Source organism: Lycorma delicatula, chromosome 7 (genome assembly GCF_047948215.1).
Source record: "Lycorma delicatula isolate Av1 chromosome 7, ASM4794821v1, whole genome shotgun sequence".
Lineage (NCBI taxonomy): Eukaryota > Metazoa > Arthropoda > Insecta > Hemiptera > Fulgoridae > Lycorma > Lycorma delicatula.
Window position 1 is genome coordinate 43,048,016 of NC_134461.1, and position 22,482 is coordinate 43,070,497.

The following is a 22,482-nucleotide window of genomic DNA, read 5'->3' on the forward strand; positions in this document are numbered from 1 at the left end:
AGCTGGCGCGCAGACGACTACTAAACATATATAAATTTAACTACTACACATTTTAGTTAATATTGAAAAATTTGAAATATTTTTAGATTGAACATATCGTTACCGTGAACTTATTAACAATATTTTTTTCGGAAAAATTTAGGATTTGTAGATTTATTAAATGTAGTTAGTATAAACGAGAGTTAGACTATTATTATTATTTTCAAGAAAAATTTTTTTTTAACGAATATTCAATAAGAATTGCAAATTAAATTGTTTACCATACCAATAAAAATTAAATATACAAAATACGTTTTAATAAAGTGTTATTGAAAAATAATAATAAAGTATTATGTCCAAATTATGAAAGTGTAATTTCTTTTCGAATTGAATCAATGAATTATTAACAACAATATTACTAAATTCAGTTATATTTCCAAATTCGTACTGGAAATTTTGAATTTTTACGAAATATTATTCTCGTTAATCCGGGAACTTTATTCACTTAGGTGATTTAGAAAAAAAATATTCCAATTTAAAAAACTTAACTCTGATAACTTTCAGTAACTATAAAAATCTACATAAAATTCTTGTTTGATGTGTGTATATATATATATCACGGCGTAGAAATTTAAAAATAACTAAACTTTCTACGGAATTTTTTTTATGTATAAAAAGTTCTTGTTAGTTAATTAACGGTGAAAATTCTAAATAAATATATAGTGTTTAATATTATTAAAAACACTCATTTAAATTCTATGTGATAAATTGAACATCAAGTGCAGAAGAATATTTGTGTTTAGTTTTGCGTGGTTGGAAAGTGAGAGTTGAAGCAAAACAAGTCTTGCGTATGTCGGTTGTATGGAAGTACTATTTAGAATGAAGTGTAAGGTCAGCGGTTTGTTTTTGAAAGTGCGAGCTTTAAGGTGTGCGAGTGTGTTGTAGGGATATTATTGCAACAGACACGACAAACTAAGCGACTATGTAGCAACCCACCGACCGACGATCGAATCAAGTCCGAGCGTAATTTAAATGACGCCTACACCCTTATATATTCATTGTCTAGGCCATATACGAAAGTTTAAGCTGTACTATTTTATTTAAACAGACTTTATAGTTATTTCGTTATCTTTTTTATTATACTGCTTATAATAAAATATTTACTAAATATTATTTACTTTACCACGAAAAAATAGATTAAACAAAGACTATATTTATATTTGTATATGTTCCGCTAATCTGACGGAATAGCTTGATTATTACCAAATAAGATCGATAGATAGAATTTGCTAATTTAAAATGAAAAATAACTACAAATAACAAAAATATAAATTACAGAAAATCTTGTTAAGTGAAATAGAAAAAAAAGATAATTAAAAAAGAAACAACAAAATAATAATAATGCTGAAATAAAAAAATAGATGAACAGACTCATCTGACAAACATTAACATATACTCAAACCAAAATAAAGTTCCCAGGGGAAATTTCAAAATAAACTGGGATACAAGAAAAACAAGTTAATAATAGACTGTCTAGCGTTCGTAGATGATCTGGCTATCATATCAAATTCAAAAGGGACAGCGACAAAGCAAATAATCTTACCAAAAAAATCAAGCAGATAAAAGTGAACTGCAGATCTCCTTCGAGAAAACAAAATTCAGAACGAATAGCTCTCCCCACGAAAAACTAATAATGGAATACGAGAAAACTATCAAAATCGAAAAATCCAAATATTGAGGGGGAGATAATTGAAGTCAAGCTCTCTGAAAAGTAAGCCATTAAATCAAAAATCAATAAACCTATCATTTAACTAAGGAAATCTACAGTAAGAAATCAATAGCATTGAACGCAAAATAAAAACATTGCGCTAGAATCGTTATACGGAGCTGAATATCTGACATTTAACAAGAGATTTCTAATCGATAAATTATAAATAAAAAAGAATACTGCAAAAGTCCAAGGGCCTTTCAAAGACAGAGAAAAATGCAGAAGACACAATATTGAATTTTACTTGAAGATACAGAAATTATAGGATGTAATCAGAAAAAAAAGAATAGCTTTTTACAGTCATCTCCAAAGAATAAACTGTAATAGGATATTTACACATTTTATAAATCTAAAAACCAATAACAAATGAATCAGAGAAATTAAAGAGATATGGAAAAATTGAAAATAATACCCCAAGACATCAAATAATTCATAATTCAGAAAGAAAATGTAAAACATCACAAAACAATGGTAGAAGTATACCTGGACAAAAGGAAAAGAAAGACACCGGGAAATTACGAAAGAGATACTGAAGAAAGTGGATTAGTTGAAATAATATAGACGACCATAGCGGCTAAAATACAAAATAAAGTACTGAAAAAGTAAAGTATTATTATTATACTTCATGAGTTTTTTTACTTTCGATAATTCTAGACTAAGGTTATTGTGCAAAAGTAGTAAATTTGTTTATAATACCTGTATAATATCAAAACGATGTACTGATCTGCACGAAATTAATCTTCGATTTTTCACAAAATTAAACCATTAATCTCAATAATATGAGTAAGATTGAGTAGATTTACCATTAACTCAAGCATATAAACTAAATCTGTTTGTTTTAAAACTACATATACATTCATCAGTAAAAAAAAATTGTATTAAATATATCGAAATAAATTAAATCATTTTTTAAAAAAGAAAAAAACCCTTTTTTGTTTCAGGTTGATTTTTAATTATTATTTCTTCTTTGTTGTATATTTAATTTATTCTTATGGATAAAACATTGATTAGAGTTAATTTAGTGTTTCATATAACGCCAGTTATATGAAACACATAAGTAACAAAATCAAAAAGAAAATAAATTCAATAAATGGAAAAAAAAGAACAAATCATCCATAAAACTTACCTCGGTATTACTACGGAATTAATTTGATTCAAAATGAGTTGTATCAAGCTTTCAAGTTTCAATTTTTTAAAATAAACTTTCCTTATTAGAATTCCTAGAATCAGGTCTGAGAGAAGACTAGACTAATCAATAATTATGTCAATGAGAACATTTAATCAAATAATTCTATGGTTGAAAGCCTCTACCATATATTTAAATTCCCTTAGTGATAATTAGGAAGAACGAATAACAACTGAGGTGTTTTTAAATAACTAAACATTTTTGAAATGTATTTCTTTCGGTATATTTATTATGTCATATTTAAATAGCGCGAAATATAGAAAATGAAATTAAAGGGCCAATATTTTACCAGTAATAATTAATAGAAAAAGAAAAGTTTAATTAATATGACTTATTATTAAATATTAATATAAGGAAGGTATTTAAGAACAGAAAATTACTTGCTGTTATAGGTTCAATTCATTTACGATAAAGGTTTTACACATCAAATGTACCTAATTATTGTTACGAACACGTACAACGTGTTAAGTTCATCTTGTGGAACTGTCTCGGGTCATAAATAATACAAATACTACAACGCACGTACACCAGAACAGTATATAAGAAATTTTAAATGTTAGATAAAGAACACATAAAACGAGAGTATAAACTTAGCCGATTAGCGGGAAAGAAAAGTATTTAACAGCTGTGCTCTCAACAATATCATGTAAAATACGCATATATTAAAATAGAACAATGTGTTAATGTACATCGAATGTGTTCCACAATATGATGATAAAAGAAAGTGAGTTAGGTACATTAAGATACCCTAACACATAATAATAATAAAAATATATTTCAGATTAATTAAAACAGAGTAAACGAAAAATAAAAGCAACTAGAAAAAAATAAATTAAAACTTATTCATTAATAAATAGAAAAATAAAGCATCAACGAAATCCATGTCAGAAAATGGTTACCTAACCACGATAATTTACACTTTGTTTATTACCTACCATATTACCTACCAATAGAAATAGGTCGAACACAATGCTTATAAGGGCATAATTTTTTTAATTTGTAAGTTACCCTTAGTTACCACTTAAAAATGTAGGGTCTCAGTTTGTAAAGTTACCGTAATGGAGAAAAAAACACAAAATAATAAATCACCGTAATTAAACCTATTACTTTTAGAAGCGTATATTTTTTTATCGAAAATATACCACAAAAGTCAAAGAAAAAAAGTTTAACTAGAAAACGGTTGGAATTCCAAGTGAAAAATTTTAAATTAGATATAGCGTAGTTTTTTTTTTTAGGTTATGGTAAAAGAACTTTAACATCTTTACAATAGAGTTGAGACATGGTTTATTCAAGTTGTAATAAACAGGCAATGAGATAATAATCAATTACTTTAAAAAAAATTGTATTTATATTGTGAGAAACCATCTAAAACATGAAAATTATGAAACATTTATCAATATACATAGACATAATTTTTTGAAGATACACTTCTTTTGGCGCGTTAGTAGAAAGTGATCAGAGTGCATTTTCAGCAAGTTACGGAAGTTGCGCGCGCCGATGTAACACACCATGAATATTTGCGCAGATCTGGATCAGTTTGCACGCACATGCGTGGTGTCTAATTCAGTCAGTCGTTCAATGCAATTAAGTGATTAGCACGTGTTTTAAACATAACAGATATTGAGCCGTAATAAATATATATTTATATACACGGATTTCTGAAGACGGATATTAAAAACTGTGAATATTGTTCATATTCATAAAACGTTTTATTTATTTGGTAGTATATATTCATTTTTTTGTGAAAATTGTGTATCAAGATTAACCGTAAAAAAAGATTGTATAAAATAAATATTATTTAATTTAAGTGTTATTTATTCAAACTTTTATTCATGGTATTTAATATCGTCTATCGATCGTTTGACTCAGTTCAATTTTGTTTGAATGAGTAAAAAAAATATTTTTTTATTCAGCCAAAGAAGTATAACTTCTTACGTGCGGACGTAATTACATACGAGCTGTTTTTTATTACTTTATTTTAATAATTAAAGATACAAAAAAAAAAACGGTAAGATTATTTTATTTACAATTCTAGCAACACAAAAAAAAAATAAAAAACAGTTCCGTTAAAGAAATCCTTAGGGGAACTTTTAGAATCATTCGAAATTAAAAATGGAGTTAGGCAAGGAGATGGACTGTCTCCAATCCTATTTAAGTGTGCCCTTGAAAAAGTTATAAGAGAATGGGATAAAGGACTTAAAAAATTAAACAAACACGAAATCATAAAAACGAGCACTAAAAAAAAACTAAGATCATAATAATATTACAAAAAATTTTTAGAGATTAATAATAACTTGTTTTATTCCTTTTAGTCATACATTAATCAAATTATTATCATACATTGCACGAGTTTAATCAGTAGGTTAATTTGAATTTAAAACCTCGCATAGCCGTTTTGAAATTTTTTACACCCACACTCTTAATTTACTCCCGTACGAAGGGATATTTGCAAAAGTAATGGTGGACTATTGTATTGTCATTCGACCTTAGTAACTGTACAATATTCATCAAAAGGAAAGGGCAGGAAGTATGTTAAGGATGCAAGATTTGAGGACAAATATGAAAAAAAATTGAATATTGAAAAAACATTGAGGTAAAATAATGCAAGTAAATACAAACATTCTGGCCTTCGCAGATTATATTGCAATTTTTGCAGAAGATACAGACGAGGCTAAAATCAATATTAAAAACTAAGCCAATGTGCAAGCAAAATTTGTTTTCAAATTTTTTATGAAAAAACGAAATGGTTTTCCATTGACAAAGAGAACAGAACCCAAATCCTTAAAACTGTCGACAACAAAAAATAAGTAAAATTCAAAAATTTTAATATTTGAGAGAAATCATAACACCAAATATAACCGAAATAAATGGGGGGATGAATAGAGTACGAAAAATGGAAACTGTCATCATCTCACGAAAAAAATTTACAGTAAAAAAAGTCCCTGTCATATAATTCTAAATTGAGACACTATAAACCTGTACGGGGCAGAATGTCTGCAGTTTTTTCAGAAAAAGAAACAGCAAAAGTAGAAAAATAATTTTAAGCAAAATTTATAAACCAAAATGTGAAGATAGAATTTACAAATTAAAAAGTGAAAAAGAAATTTACAAATATATAGAAAAAATAGGGGACTTAATACGGAAAAGAATATTACAGTTTTATGGACATTTATATAGATTGAACAACCAAGACTGTCAAAAACAAATATTTGATTTCTACAAAAACAAACATTTAAAGAAATAGAAAGAGATATAAAAATATTAAGCATTTCCAAGGATCTGTTAAAGATAAATAAGATAAGTTTAAAAAGTGATTTGAGAAACTAAATTTACAGAGGGAAAGAAAAAGAAGGGTATAAACCTGAATAGATGGACGGAAGAAAGGCGATAACAAAAGAGCAAAAGAATGGAAAACCACTTGGGAAAAGAAAAGGATGTCAGAACTATACAAACGTGATTCGTAGTGGTCGGAAGGAAAATAAAAAACAAATTGGTTAATCGATCCAAAACGAAACTGATCCACAATTGTAACAATTTCTAAAAATTGTTTAATTTAGTTCTCCATTAAGTTCAACAAGTGATGGCTGAAATATTTTCTATAAATATCAAAAACATGCCATTTTGGCTTATTTAAATAATAGAGATTCATGAAACATTAATTTGGAGGGTTACCAGTTAAATTAAAAAATGTTGTATGTACGTACATTCCTCAGGTTGCATGAAGGAGAACAGAATTAGCAAATATAAATTCTTGCTTACTCGTTTGAACTAATAAAAGTTATTTTTTTCAAAATTCTGATTATTATTCTAAATAACATTTTAGGTTTTATTAGGTGTAACTTTCGGCTGTAAATAATTTTTTTATATATATGCTGAGTATTAAATACTGTAATAAGAATAAGTTTATTTTTTAGTTCAAACCTTGTAATGCGGAAATATATGCGGAAAGAAAATTATAAGACATTAAAATTTTACAACGCATGAAGAAATAGCAAAGCTACTACTCTCTACGGAACTAACACATTTTAAATAGATTTTAAAATGACTTAAAAAATTAAATTTTTAATTAAAATGGTGATAAGATTAAATTTTTCTCATCTCCACAAGGGTCGTCCATTTGTGACATTAATAGTTACATACATAAATAATGGGCGTTCTAAAAATATTAACGTTTAAGTTACACGGTTTGGTTACTAAAAATTGCATTTGAATTACAATATCTACTGACTGCTGGGCCTCTTACCAAACGACAGCTTCTTGTCCTCTCAGTAGATATAAAAGGAACTCGACTGGATAGAGAGAGGACAGAACATTCCGCTGTTATTTGTCGAGCCTTCACTAAAAAAACAAACGCATATTAAATGAACCTTTCAAGATCATAAATTAATGCTACGGCAATATCATTTATATTAATGATTTTCAGCAACAAATATTACTTAGTGTAATATTACGGGGTAATTAGAATAAATTGATTTAAAAAAAGAATCTCACATTTAAGGCTAAAGAATACACAAAACATTAGTTATTTAAGGCCATAAATTTTTTCTTTAGAAAATTTTCAATTTTATTCTTTAAATTATAAACAACCTTAAAATATTACAAGTCTTAACTTTTGTTTTATAACCTTGTAATTTATTAACAAAATGTTAAAAATTGAAATTAAGTTTAATAAAGTATTATATAACTTATATTAATAGTTTTACTAAGAGTTTGTTAGAAAGTAAATAAAGATATAAATAAAAAAATAAACAACCAAAAAGAAAACGACATTAATGATCACTTCAATAATAGAATCTTACATAATGAATAATAAAATATTTTATATTACATTTCCTAACTTATTTAATAATAATGTATTCATAAAGACAACATATAAAAAGCTATTATTACTTGGCATATATTATTCCGCTCATATTCAGAAAAGTGAAAAATAAAATTTATTAAAAAAGAATTGTGATGTGGTTTCGAATAAGACACGTTATTTAAAATAGAATTTTGAATACAGTAATTATTAATTTTCCATGCATTCACATGCGTAAAATATACAATAACTATGATTATAAAATTCGTAAACCTATACGACTAAGAAATACAGTTCTAAATTGTATGACCTAACTCATTTTATAATACCTGACAATATTCAAGCTAAGAAATAAAACTTATAACACTTTTCTTCTTTCCTTTTTTCTACCAATTCTCCTTCCTTTTCAAACTGTGTAGTTCCTTTCTTTCTTGCGATTATTCTTTATTATACTTTCTGGTTCCTTTCTGATCACCTTCACAAACTTAGATTTTCTTCCTAAACGTACCTCTGTCCTTTATATCTGTTGGATTTATTCCTGCAATCACGAGATCTTCTTTCACATGTATAAACCAATTATGTTTGTTTTGGTTCTATCGCTCTACTCATCCATTCTAGCCAAGTGAGTGCAGAAGGCCGATTTTGTTTTTCAAATGGCACCTGTGAGCGTATCTGTACGGAGGTGGAGTTCTTCGTTCTTTTGTAACCACCAACTCTCATTAGTTTTCTGTGGTATTCTTTCTTAGTATTTTCCTTTCAAATAACTCCACTTTATCAGACTTACCCGAATTAAAATTGTTGTTATGGTTAAGATAATAATTACTAGTATTTCTCTTAAGTCCACTATAGTTTCTATGTTTAGTATTGTTTACCTTTCTTAACTTCATTCTTTTATCTCTTGTTGACGCATTTCGAAACCACTTCATTGGCAAAAATTATTCTAGTGATATTTTATATTTCTGTTAATCTTTATATAGCGTTTAGTCAATGCCCCTCCCTATATCTGACGTCATGCCTTATCTGACCTTCTTCATTGGCATGACGTCAAATACAGGGAGGGGCGTTGACTAAACGTTAAATAAAGATTAACAGAAATATAAAGTATCAGTACAATAAGTTTGGCAATGGAGTAGTTCCGAAACGCGTTAACAAGAAATAAAAGAATGAAGCTAAGAAAGTTAAGCAGTACTAAACATAGAAATCTCCTTTATTATTTAATTTATTTACAATAAAATTTCTTTAACTCTCTCTGTTTATCAACTCATGTCTCAATTTATCTGTCCATTTTATTTATAAATTATTCTTCGTACCCACATCTCTGGCGCACACACATTTTTAGTCCTTCTTTTAGTTTCAAATTTATTTTGGTTAACAATCTCTAAGATATTATATTATTAAGAGAGACCGAGAACAACAGAGCGGGCAATTTCAAATTTAAATCAGCCACATATACCTATTAGGCAGAAAAATTTTGCCGTAAAGTTTTTGCAGTTAAGTTTTTAATACGGAACTTTTACACTCATCCCTAAATTGATAAAAAGTGGATCAAATTTATTCTATGTATATGAATTAAAAACACCTCAATGCTCAATGATTTTCCTATTATAAAACTAGAAATATGACATTACAGCGAATAGTGGTCTTAAGTAAAATAAACAAAAATGTACTCGTATTCTGGTAAAAAACATCCTAAGAGTTTTTTTTTTTTAAGAAAGCAATATTTCCCGTGCGAAGAAAACAAGTATTTATGCTAGTAGAAAACAAAAAAAAATATTTTAAATCAATCCGTTTGGATTAAATAAATATTTTATGCGAATAAGTGGAAAAAAAGCATATATATATATAATCAGTCTTATGAAATCTTTGTAAATATTTATTAATTAAGAGTAATTAGTAGACATAGATTTGTTTGTGTGTCTGTGCGCGCGCGCGTAAACGCTATAAATTTTAATACCTTATATTTCCAATATTTTAATACCATAGTTTTGTTAAATAAACAGCTAGTCAATAGAATGCAAGATTGCTTATCTATAACTTTAACACTATATTGTATAACCTTGCAACTTTTCAAACATCTGTACGAGTCAGTATGCATTACAGATATCAGAAAGTAAGGGAAACGGGAAACATTAAATAACACGATTAGTATCAGAGTTAAAAATATATTTTTTCTTTCGTGTATATAAAATCTCCTACTTTATTATTAACAAAGAAACAAAAAAATACAAATAAATTTAATGCTTCTACTCTAAAGATACTTATGATATGCTATGTTTATTGAAAATATAGATACGAAAACTACGGTTTTTTTGATATTTTAATGTAGTAATTTTCAGAACAAAAGTAAATAAAAACCAAAGAACTAAATTATTAAACAGATTAAAGTATATATATATATAACCAGTATTTACTAAAATATAACAAGGAATTTTGCAACAGGTGGTCTATATTAGTCTAATATTTCGTAGAATAAACTATCAGGATAAATTCTGTTCTCGATCGTCATCCAAATATTTATTTACGATATTATTATATTAATAATTATTTCAGCATCTAACAATGAAATTCTATAAATTTAATTATAAATAATTGTAAAGAGAATAAAAGACAAAAACTGTTTATGAAGATATTAAAGTTAATATATCTCATCAATTGATAGAGAAGTTTTTGCGTTGTTTCTGCATATGAGCTCCTTATTAAGTTGATATCATCGTGTTAGATTAACGGGAATATTCTGGTTTATTCTTGTTTGATGTAATCTTTCTCATTATAATACAAGTACAGAATATCCGAAAACATAATTTTATTAAAATAGGATAACAGAATAAAATAGGTGTTTTATTTTCGAAATATTCAATCGAAGTTACTAACTTCCTTTCTTCTTCCGGCTTTGTTAAAAAAAACTTTTTATTTTAACCACTTGAAAACTTGTATTATTATATTCAAATCCTACTAATACCATTCCGTTCCATAACTTTATTCAGATTCAAGGCTGTAAAATTGTATACTCCAAGCAGAAATTTAATCTTTATCAATACAAAAAATACGATTTCATTTATCGCCTTATAAAATACTTTTAAAAAAACTTTTTTTAAATTTAAAACTATTCGAAATCGATCGGTTAGATTATAGTCATCAGTAACATATCAGATATAGATATGAATTTAGCCTATACTTCAGTTTAGATGTCGTTCATTATCTATTTGTTTGGTTTTATTTTACCTTCGGGACCACCGTTAGGTATTACTTCAGGGGATGAAATAAATGAAATTTTTTTTAGCGTGTGAAAATTGCCATGCCTGAACGGGATTGGAACCCAGGACAACCGGATGAAAGTCCGAGACGCTACCACTCGCACCATGGAGGCCGGCTAAAAATGTGAAACTCTTCACGATTTTGCGTGTCATCCTTACGCAGGGACTATGTTAATCTTCTCTATATCATTCCAATTTTAGTGTATGTGCAGCCGAAGCAAGCACTTAAAAAATGCCATGTTTGACCGGGATTCGAATCCGGGACCTCCAAATGAAAGGCTGAAACGCTACTTCTCCGCCACGGCAAATTTATTTTACTGATATAGATTATTTAATTTCGCTAAAAGTTCGAAGGCAGCCTGACTCCGTCATAAATACCAACTAAAATTGGTATATCCACTTTCAAGAATAACAAATATTGTATACCAAGTTTACTAAAGAATATGAAAAATCAATAGTGTTTTTCATCCCCCCCCCCGGGCTGGATCAACGTGAAGCATAAACACAAGGGAATATCCATTACTCTAATGAGCGTAACCGCCTAGCGGCTGTAATTCCGGCATGATGGGCACGCCCGTCTGTAAGATCTTAATTTCTTTGCCCTGCCTCTAACCACCGATGCAAAGCCACCAGGTCCGACAAAGTAGTGCCCAGCGACTCCACACTGGGAGCCGAGACTCGGTCTTGCATTGCCTGCCTCAAACGGAGGCAACCCGAAGGTCACCTCTGGCGGGACTCGGTCTGTCAAGCGCCTGCCTCTAACAAGCGCGACCCACGGGTCGCACCTGCCGGGAGTTATTTGTTGTGTTTCTCACTCGATAGAATATACTATAGTACAAAAAACCTCCAACCCATTAAATGCTAGTAGACGCAAACCACACTTTCACCTGGTTCAGCATAGGTAATGAATTTAATTAACATCATTACTGTCAGTAAAAACAACTAATAACACTTTTATATCACATTATAGAAAGTGATATATTATAAATGTTTTAAGGTAAAAATAAATATATTACTTCAGTAATTATTTAGAGAATTAGATAGTACGAAAAGCATTATGTGGTACAGAAGAGAGAGATAGTGTAAGAGGGGGAAAATAGAAGTAAAAAAGGACGATAACAGATTGTAATTATAACAAAGTTAAATTTAGTTACAAGAAATAATGAGTTACAAAATTAAAAAAAAACAAGCTTGAATAGATTCAATTATAATTAAAAATTATAATTATTATGTAATTAAAAATTACATAATTAAAGAAAAACGCAAACATGATCAAACTAGGCTGATACATAATTATGTGTTATGATAGTTATGGATAATTTTTTTCATCGTCGTTAAAACTATACGGAAATTATAATTTAACATAATTTTTTATAGGCGTTTAACTTGTATGTATGAAAAGCATAATGATTGTAGAACCACTAACTACAACGTTGCTGTGCTGTAAAAACTAAGGTAACCTATAATTTACCACTCTCACTAATAAATGTTTGAAGAAAAAAACATTAATAACATTTGACATTTTAAAAACGAATAAACAGTTGATGTTTACAAATTTATTACCTCTCTATAATTTTTAAGCTTCTGGTCTTTATATAACATGCTGATATTTATCTACTTATTCAAAAAGATAATATCACGAAATGTTTTTTAATCGATTTCAATGATTTTTTTTTACAATTTTGATTGTTTATTACAATTATTTTTAATAAATCATTCTAATATGATCTCAAAGATGCATGAATATTTTTAAAATATTGTAAAAATGGTAACCAACAATATAAATTGTTTAATATTAGAGATAAATGTAGAGACGGAAACAATGTAGTTACTAAGTTTGATAACATTTCACTTAAAAATTAACAAAATTAAGATAAAGAATTTTTTTAACATTAACTTCACGTTTCGTTTTCTTAATAACTGTAAAATGTTGAATTTTTCGTTTGTAAAACATGTAAAGGTTACTTTTTTCCTTATTAAGTTTCATAATCTCACTCACTGGGTTGGTCTAGTGGTGAACACGTCTTCGCAAATCAGCTGATTTTGAAGTCGACAGTTCCAACGTTCAAATCCTAGTAAAGGCAGTTACTTTTATACAGATTTGAATACTAGATCGCGGATACCGATGTTCTTTGTTGGTTGGGTTTCAATTAACCACACATCTCAGAAATGGTCGATCTGAGACTGTACAAGACTACACTTCACTTACACTCATACACACCATCCATTTCATCCTTTGAACGGTGATTCCCGGAGGCTAAACAAGAAAAAAGTTTTACAATCTCATTTTTCGATCAATTTGCATTGAAGTGATCAACGATAAGTATTCAAGAAAGGATATAAAAAAAGAAGGCTGACTTTTCGTTTTTTATTTTGTTCCCTTTTGAAAAAGTATCAACCCGTTCTAGTCTAAAATTTTACAAAAAAAAACCTTTGATGTATAATAAACACACATATAAAACGGACTAAAAAAAATAATAAATGAAAATAACAATGTTATTGGCGGTAAATACGTAGATAACTAAACGTCGACGTTCCAACTTGGAAAATAAAAACGAAACACGTTCTAATTTGCCCCGCTCAAATTTTTTCTATCTTAAATTGAATATCTCAAGAACTATCAACTAACCTTCAACAAATTTTCCCATGCACAACTTCAGAAACACTACTACAGCATATCTAATTTTCAAAGTTTCGTTGCATCAATTATAAATACAAGACGTAAATATAATGGGATTGATAAAACAATGAAAATAATAAAAGATAATAACTATAATAAGAATGTGTAGGTAAGTTTACAAATATATTAAAAAAAAAAAAAATCACTCGATTCAAAACTCATAAATGAACTAATAAATTTTGAATCTGGTAACATGTTTTCTGCATTGACAATGAAACATAAAGAATAGTAAAATTTTAGTCAGATTTCAGGCCTAAATGTAGACTGGATAACACGGCAATTAGCGTATTTTTTGTAAATATATACTTTAATATGTAATACTGTAATGAGATGTTATTTGTTTTTTGTAAAAATAATGAAACGTGATGTGGATTTTCATTCCCTGATGGTGCTGATACATTGATGTGGCATAACATGTGAAAGAAAATATTCCTATGACAAATATATGGTAAGACGATAATAAAAATTATATGTGATTTTAGTAAAAAAATAAAATGTATATACTACATATTATGAAAATTCTGATCAAAATCTTTATATATATATATATATATATATATATATATATACCAGTATATATTAATTTAGTAAAAATCAATTCTTCCTTTATTGTTATCCATATCTTTCTCTATACTAATTATAAGAGCATTCCACCACAGTACAGAATCTAATTCTCTACTGTGCTGGATTGCTGAATTTTACTTTTAGTCTTATATATATATATATATATATATATACCAGGTTGTCTAAAACTTATTGAACATTTGGAGGCCAAAATTGAGAATACATTTATTGCTATTTGAAAATAACATTATGCACCTTTTTTCCATAACCTTCTGCTATTTTTCCGGCAACAGCATAATCTCGTCGCCATAAAACTTCTGTAGTTTTCTGGTCAAAAAACTGTGACACATGGTTTTTATAAGCCTGTTTTGAAGCTTACTTAATATCACTCAAGGAATTCTACAGACACAAAAACAAGTAACAACAGTCTGACGGTGCTAGATTCGGGCTATATGGTGGATTCGTTAAAACCTCCCAGTCAAGTTCTCTCAATTTGTGAGGGATCGGTAAATATGTATGCGGTCTGGCGTTGTCAGCGTCGTATACAACACTCTCCGAAACTCTCTGTTGACTAGTTCAGGCGGTTTCTTTTGAATTGCTAACTAAAATTGCATAATTTCCGATAGTACAGGCCTGGCGGCAGCAGCTCGTGATGCCCTTCAAATTCCTCCAAACGCCATTCCTTCCTGGGCGCCAGTATGGGTTTTGCTATAGACTGTGAAGCTTAACAAAACACGATCGCTTTAAACACGATCTTTCTCACACATTGATGTCGTAGGTTATCCACTTTTCATCACTTGTGATCAACCGCTTCAGAAATGGTTCAATTTTGTTACGCTTCAGTAGGGATTCGCAAATAGAAATTCGATCGAGTAAATTTTTCTGAGTCAGGTCATGCGGCACCCAAACGTCGAGCTTTTTTTTGAAGCCAGTTTTCTCCAAATGATTTAACTCTGTTTAGTGGTGGATGTTTAGGTAATTGTCGATGTTGTGACTGCTTGCATGTCGCTCTTCCTCTCTACTTCTGCCAGAATATGCTAACATTATTTCGTACGCAAAAGGCTCAATACTTTTTCGACTACTTAATATATATATATAAGGAAACCCCAATTTAAGTGAATGGTATTTTCGTACTTCCCATATCTCAAAACTTAAAGAAAGTTTATTTCCCCCCCCCCCCCCAATCACCTCATGTGACCAAAAGTAATACTCTACTTTTCTTCGAAAAGTCTGTTAAAAATTAATCTTTTATTTAAAATTTCATAAAATAAGATTATATTGCTTAGCGCTATCATAGCTCGAGCTTTTAATTATTAATTGGAACCATGTGCTCTTACTTAAAAGAAAAGGATTTCCTTTCACTAATTATGAAAATATTTTCTTAAAGACAATTTTTTAGTTTTTTATTATTATTAAAAATAATCATTTTAGTAGTCATTATATCAGAATCATAAAATGTAGAAAAATTAAATATTAAAATTTCTTTAAATATTTCAATATTACATTATCTTATAGGAAAAACAATAGTATCTGTTTAAAAACATTTAATAAAAGATATTTTCAAGAGCGTACAGAAGTTAAGTACGCAGGATTAGATGTGCGTGTTTCAATATGCACAAAAAAACCATTGAAATGACCCGTAAGATGCTAGGGAATAACATTATTGATAATCGATGTCAATGAGCAGCTTACTGGATGGAAGGGAATTCTGGAAGAGGAACGTTTTGCAGATGAAACAGCGGAAAAACTCTGTTCTTTGGATGTCTAAAGTAGTCCTCCGATACTGGAAATTGATTCTACGCCCCTATTCAGAAAGCAAAAAGGCCCAGATAAAAAACCCAAAGAGAGAAATTCTCTAGTTATCAGGAAAAATATAAAATTAACAAAAATTTTTAATCCAAAATATGTAGATTATATTTCTCTGATGGGCTGCGCCCAAAGTTTATTTCGTTGCCAAAGAGACCAGGTGCTTTTCAGTCTGATAAAAATCACGTTTTATTGCGTTTTATCTCGTTTCATGTTGAATGAAAGGATAAACTCAAGAATTGAAGAACATTTAATTAATACCCAGTCTGGATTCAGAAATGGCTTAGGAATTAGATATATTGCTTCTGGATCATTTGCTGGTAAAATAAAAAACGTAGGAGTGATAAAAAGAATGCGTATCTATGTTTCACTGATAACGAAATGCTTCTGATAGGATGAGACATGACTTTATTAAAATAAGTGTTGGAGAAACTTCGACAATAAGAAAAAAAGTATGAACGTTTTATAGCATACATTGGAACCAGGATGAAAATATTCCGATAAAAGATAGTTTATCTTATGATATTCACATAAAAGCAAAAGTTAGACAGGTTTGTATCTCATCTTCGGTTTTTTTATTTGTATTAATATTTACATGGAGGAAACTTGCAAAGAAACTTTGGATGATGTTAAAGAAGAAAAATGATGAATGGCATTTTCATTAATAATTTAAGATAGTAGCTGACAACTACTAGTGGCTAATAGCTTAGAAAAATTGCACTTGCTATTAAATAAAATGACAATTGTGAGCAGCTGCTATGGATTACAACTGAACATTAAGAAGACGAAATATATAGAAGTACGCATAGAACCCACGACGATAGCCTTTTCATTGGTAAAATTTATCTTGGATGAGTATCAAAATTTGCAAATTCGGGATGTTATTTGTTTGACGATTGGGATCAAACCCAAAAAATGATTAGTAGCATAAAAAACTAGATCAGCTTATCTGGAAGTTTGAGAAAGAAATGAAACTCTCAACCTCTTCTACAAAAAAGTGATGTATCTTTCCAACGCTGTTGTATGATGTTCAGCATTACACTTTAACAGAATCACGGTTAAGAGAATTGAAGCCTCAGATAAGTCGGCCTGTCGATTATTACTTAAAATTAATTTGAAAGATAAGTTTCGCGATTAGTTGTACTTAAAAAAAAAAACAGCTACATAAAAAGTACAAGAATATTTAATATTGTTAAGAGGAAAACGCCTTAAATACTTTGCACACGTGGTAAAACTTCCAGAGAAGTAACGGCTATCCTTTCACATTACTTAAAAAAAAAAAAAAAAAAATGGTAAACTGAAGAGCTAATCGAAGAAATGTTTCGTAGTTGTAAAATTAAATCAATGAATTTCCAGGTCATAAGCTCTTTATTCCGGTCAGCTGTGGAAAAGTTGTAATTCTCCAGATGGTTGCCAACGTTCGATAACGGGAAAAGAACATAAAAAAGATGAAGAAGAGGGAACTCATCTGACGGTCCCAAAGTAAATGTCTTCCAAATAATTTAAGGGGAAGCGAAAGGAAGAAAAAACTTTACTTTTATTACTTTGTCTTTCGTTATTATAAACGATAGGTTAAAGTATTTTTTACGCAAAACTAAAAAAACTGATAAAAATATTTCAAATTTTTTCTATCTAGAGAAAATATTTACGTTTACGTTTGGTTGTATTGTCTTTTTATGTCCTTTTTTTACATCCTTTTTATTTTTATCAAGACGTAAACTTCTTTTTTAACAGGCCTAATAGTAAGAAGTTTATTTTGTTAATATTCAGTGGTATAATTTTAAATGTAATTTATGGAATATTTTGTTTATGTACGTTAATAATTTGTTTATATTTTCGCAAAAGAGTTAAATAAAAACTTACTGGTTAGAGTTTTTAGAACGCTAAAATAAATAGATTTGTCTCGATCTACAGTTTTAAAAAACCAATAAATTAAACATATTTTCGAACGAATTAACCATCACAAAGAAAAACATTACAAAATGTTAATTGATGAAAAAAATTAACACTTTTTCTTTATTTTTATTACAAGATGTTTGGTATTTTTGCTTACTAAAACTGTGTATATAAACAACTTACAACATGTAACTTATTTAATTATAATTATTTTATTTTAATTAAAATAATTTTATAAATAGATATAATAGTATGGATTATATGATTTTATGTAATTAAATAACACATAAAATACTGTGTTTATTATTATCACTTAACTGACAATATTTCAAACACAATTAATTGTATTATTTCGTAATTAGTATTCTGATAAAAATAATAATATTCAAATAAAGGTGATTGTACCGTGACGTCATGGTAAAATTAAAATGATTATAACAATTCACTATACCTCCCTAACATATTATTAAATAAATTTATAATATTACTTTAATTTAAACAATTCTATTTTCCACACTGCTATTTTGCTTTTTTATTTTATTAATTGCAGCTAAAACAGAGGTCTTCCCATAGTAACTGCAAACCGTTATAAATCAAATGAAACTAAAATTTATTTTGCCAGTGAGTTTGAATGGTGTCTGTCCTTCAAACGATTACATTCAACAGGAAAGAAGAGCCGGCTCAGTACCGTACGTTTCTATGTATATACACTCATCACCGTTAATTTATACTAAAGTTTTCACAAATTATCTATACTTTTATTTACAATAGTAGAGTTCTAACAACAATAACCATCATAACCAGTTATTATTTGTAGATGCGTAATAAAAATTAAATATGTGATTATTATTTGGGAAAAAATAAATAAAATCGGGATGTTCAGTTTAAATTTTATTATTTTAATTAAAAAAAAAACAAGCACAAAGAATAAGATAGAAGAAACAAATTTTCCTTTGTTTATATCCATTAGAAAGGGCTAGATGCCTCAAGATCAAGGAAAAGGAATTTTTTGTTTGCGTCATAAAATCTCAAACGTTAAATAAAATTATATTTTTATACTATTTACATTCAATATTTTCATAAAGTATTTTTAGATTCATTTCTATTTTGTAATAATATTTTTATGGCAAGTTATTCCTTACATCCGAAATTATTAGTTTCATCCATTATAATCGTTATCTTTTAAAATCTAAACTCCACCTAATATATTCCATAACAATTTTAATTAAACGTGAATATTCCTTAATGTTGAGTTTTATAAATACAACATTTTGGTAAAACATAATTTTTTATCATATCATCATATGAAAAATACATATGTTTTCTTTTTTTTTAAATGGAGAACTAGAAAAATGAGAATGCTTTTAAATATTCAATAAATAAAAAATTAAATTTTTTTATATTTAATTTTCGAGGGCTGTTTTGATAATGATCCTTCATTAATTTTCATTGTGAAATAATGACATCGCCAGTGACCTAAAAATCCATCACCAAACAGTGTTAAACCATGTGGAGAAGACTGTTTACAAACAGAAGCTCGACGTTTGGTTGCCGCTTGATCTGCTCAGAAAAATTTACCCGATCGAATCTCTATTTTTTTCTTATTTCTGTTTAGCCTTCAGAACCACTGTAAGGTATTACTTCAGAAGATGATATGTATGAATTTAAATGAAGTGTAGTCTTGTACAGTCTCAGACCTACCATTCCTGATATGTGTGGTTAATTGAAACCCAACCACAGAATTTCTATCTGCGAATCTCTACTAAAATGTAACGAAATCGAGCCATTTCTGAAGCGGTTTATCACGAGTGATGAAAAATGAATAACTATGACAACAATGTGCAAAAAAGATCGTGTTCGAAGCGAGGAGAGTCTGCACAGTCGTGGCAAAGCCCACACTGATCCCCAGGAAGGGTATAGCTTTGCGTTTGGTGTGATTGGAAGGGCATCGTGAGTCACGAGCTGCTGCCACCAGGTAGAACGATAGACTCAGAGCTGTACTGTCGACAATTAGAGCATTTGCAACTAACAATTAAAAAAAAAAAAACGACCTGAACTGGTCAACAGAAAGGGTGTGGTTCACCACGCTGACAATGCCAGACCACAATATATCTTTAATGACCGGTCAGAAATTGAGAAAACTTGACAAGGAGATTTTAATGCATTCAACGTACATCCGAGACCTGGCACTTTTAGACTCGGTTTCAGCATAACTCCCTGAATGATGTTACGTAAGTTTCAAAAGAGGCCAATGAAAACCACGTATCACAATTTTTTGACCAGAAATCAGAGAAATTCTATAGCGACGGGATTATGGTGTTTCCGGAAACACCATAATGTCGGCACAGTTGCGGTGCTCAAGATTAACCAACTCATTGAAGTTTGCTGTAGTTTATCACTCGCCATGCTTTTTAATGAAATTTTTGTGTAACTGGTAAAGTTGTAAAACGAATAAGATAATCTATTGTGAAACTAGCAATACTTTGTTCCCTTTTAAAACGACATATTAACTTAAATTCAAAGGGTACTGGTTTTTGTGTACTGTTGTGCGTGACTAACGCTTCGAATGTCGCACTGCATTATCCAGAATTAGTAACGTAAGAGGAGAAAAAGCGACTTTGCTATAAAAATTCCAATGTGACGTATCCAGTCTCTGTGCGTATGGTTTCAACTCGAACGCCTTCCATCTGACGACAATAAAAATTTAACAGATGTTGAAAATTTAAAAAAATGGTTAAACACACTGGCGGTTATGTATGACAAGAATAATTTGATGTTCGTATGGCTACGAGGAATAAATTAATGTTAATGCATTATATATGGTAATGGTAATGGTACCATATATGGTCATGCATTATATGAAGTAGGCTAGCGTTTAGTAAAAATAAAATAATTATAATCAGTCTTTACTTTCAAGACAGTCCTGACATATTTCAAATGTTTGATTGACTCATACAATAATATTTCTTAGATCTCACTACACACTGTGATTTTATCGAACAGGGATCTGTTGGTAATTGTATCCTTTGTCCGTTTAGTGACTGTTCAAGCAATTTGATATATCTGTGGAAAGCCTCGTCAGGATATGCTAGTAATTAGAACCTAGCAGTTATTATGGCCAGGGGACAGTATCAAGCAGCTGATAACATTAAAATATAAACAAATGAGTAGACTTCAAACTAAAGATCTTATGCACGAGAAATATGCGATCACTAATCCTTTTTGGCACCCAGACATCGCCTTCAGTTATTTATTAATTACATTCAATCTGAGATTATATAGTCTCAATTTAGTGGATGATTACAGCGACCAACAGTTTGGCAGCTGTTTTTATTCAATTTCAGACAGATCTATCTGAAACGGTACCAATAATAAAATACCAGAGACTTAAGAATACCAGAAAAATTGCATTTGAACCGGAGTAAAAGTAATAATAACAGGTAATTATCGATCACATTAATTAATTATTCTTCAACCTGTCAGGTTTTTAATATAAAAAATTAAAAAAAAATTATTACACAGGTTTTTATATCATATTAAATTAATTCCTTAATTAAAAATAAAAGAAAGCACATTTTTAAAAATTATTTTTTAATGTAACATATTTTCATACGTACGCAGACATACACGCACACATTCAAGCTTTAATGAGATATGCATGACTAGTTACGAAAGACGGCGTAGAATTACAAAAAAAAACTATCTTACTAAATTACTGCAATTCATTTACCGTGCGAATTTTTAAATGTGCAAAAGAAAGAAAGAAAGAAATGTATATAAGGTAAAGTCAAAAGGAAGCTTTCTATTGACTTTCACGCGAACGGCGGACAAAGCAGGTGAAAGTAGCCGCAATTAGCCATTGACCCGGTGAAAGTGCAAACATGTGGCCTAGCCTCCCACACCGTTACAATCATAATAAACAGGATCATTATCATAGCTATTATTACTCTTTAACGACAATTTCATTATTACAGTAATTTAAATAAATGAAAATAAGAAAAAACATACATATAAAATATTACGTAATATTGCAATGCTATAAAACATGTATCTATTTTCCAGTATGCTGCATCAATTCGCTTTCATTAAAATTAACTGAATGCGTTTTATCTAAATGTAGGTACATAAGTGCTAGTTATTTGCATAATAAACAAATTTATTATTTCATAAAACTAGTTAGTGTGAACGTAAGCATTACATTCAACTTTTTACTTGTGTATATAATAATAAAATATTATTTGGAAGCAATACCAAAATTATCGTTAGTTAAGTCGATTTTTATTCATAATTTATTGACTGCAGATTTAATAGAAACTGTAAAATAGCTATTTTTAAAAAATTTAAATGGTTTTTTGAAACTACATTAATAAAAAAAATTGTATTTAAATGTAAAAGTTATTTAGAATAACTATGAAATATAAATGAAGGAACCCAACTGAAATGGATAAAATTAACAAGAAATGTTAAAGACAAAAGCGGTAATCGTGTTTTAGTATCCAGGATTGGTGAATTTGGTGTTGGAAGGAAGAGTGGTGAAAAAATTTACGG

General features: G+C 29.1%; 1 non-coding gene across 1 annotated transcript; it reads right to left on the bottom strand.

The window, feature by feature from the left end:
- Positions 1-11,106: 11,106 nt before the first annotated feature.
- LOC142328504 (U6 spliceosomal RNA) lies at positions 11,107-11,213 on the bottom strand. Its single transcript, XR_012757294.1, has one exon. It is a non-coding gene; the product is annotated as a U6 spliceosomal RNA (small nuclear RNA).
- Between the last annotated feature and the right edge of the window lie 11,269 nt (positions 11,214-22,482).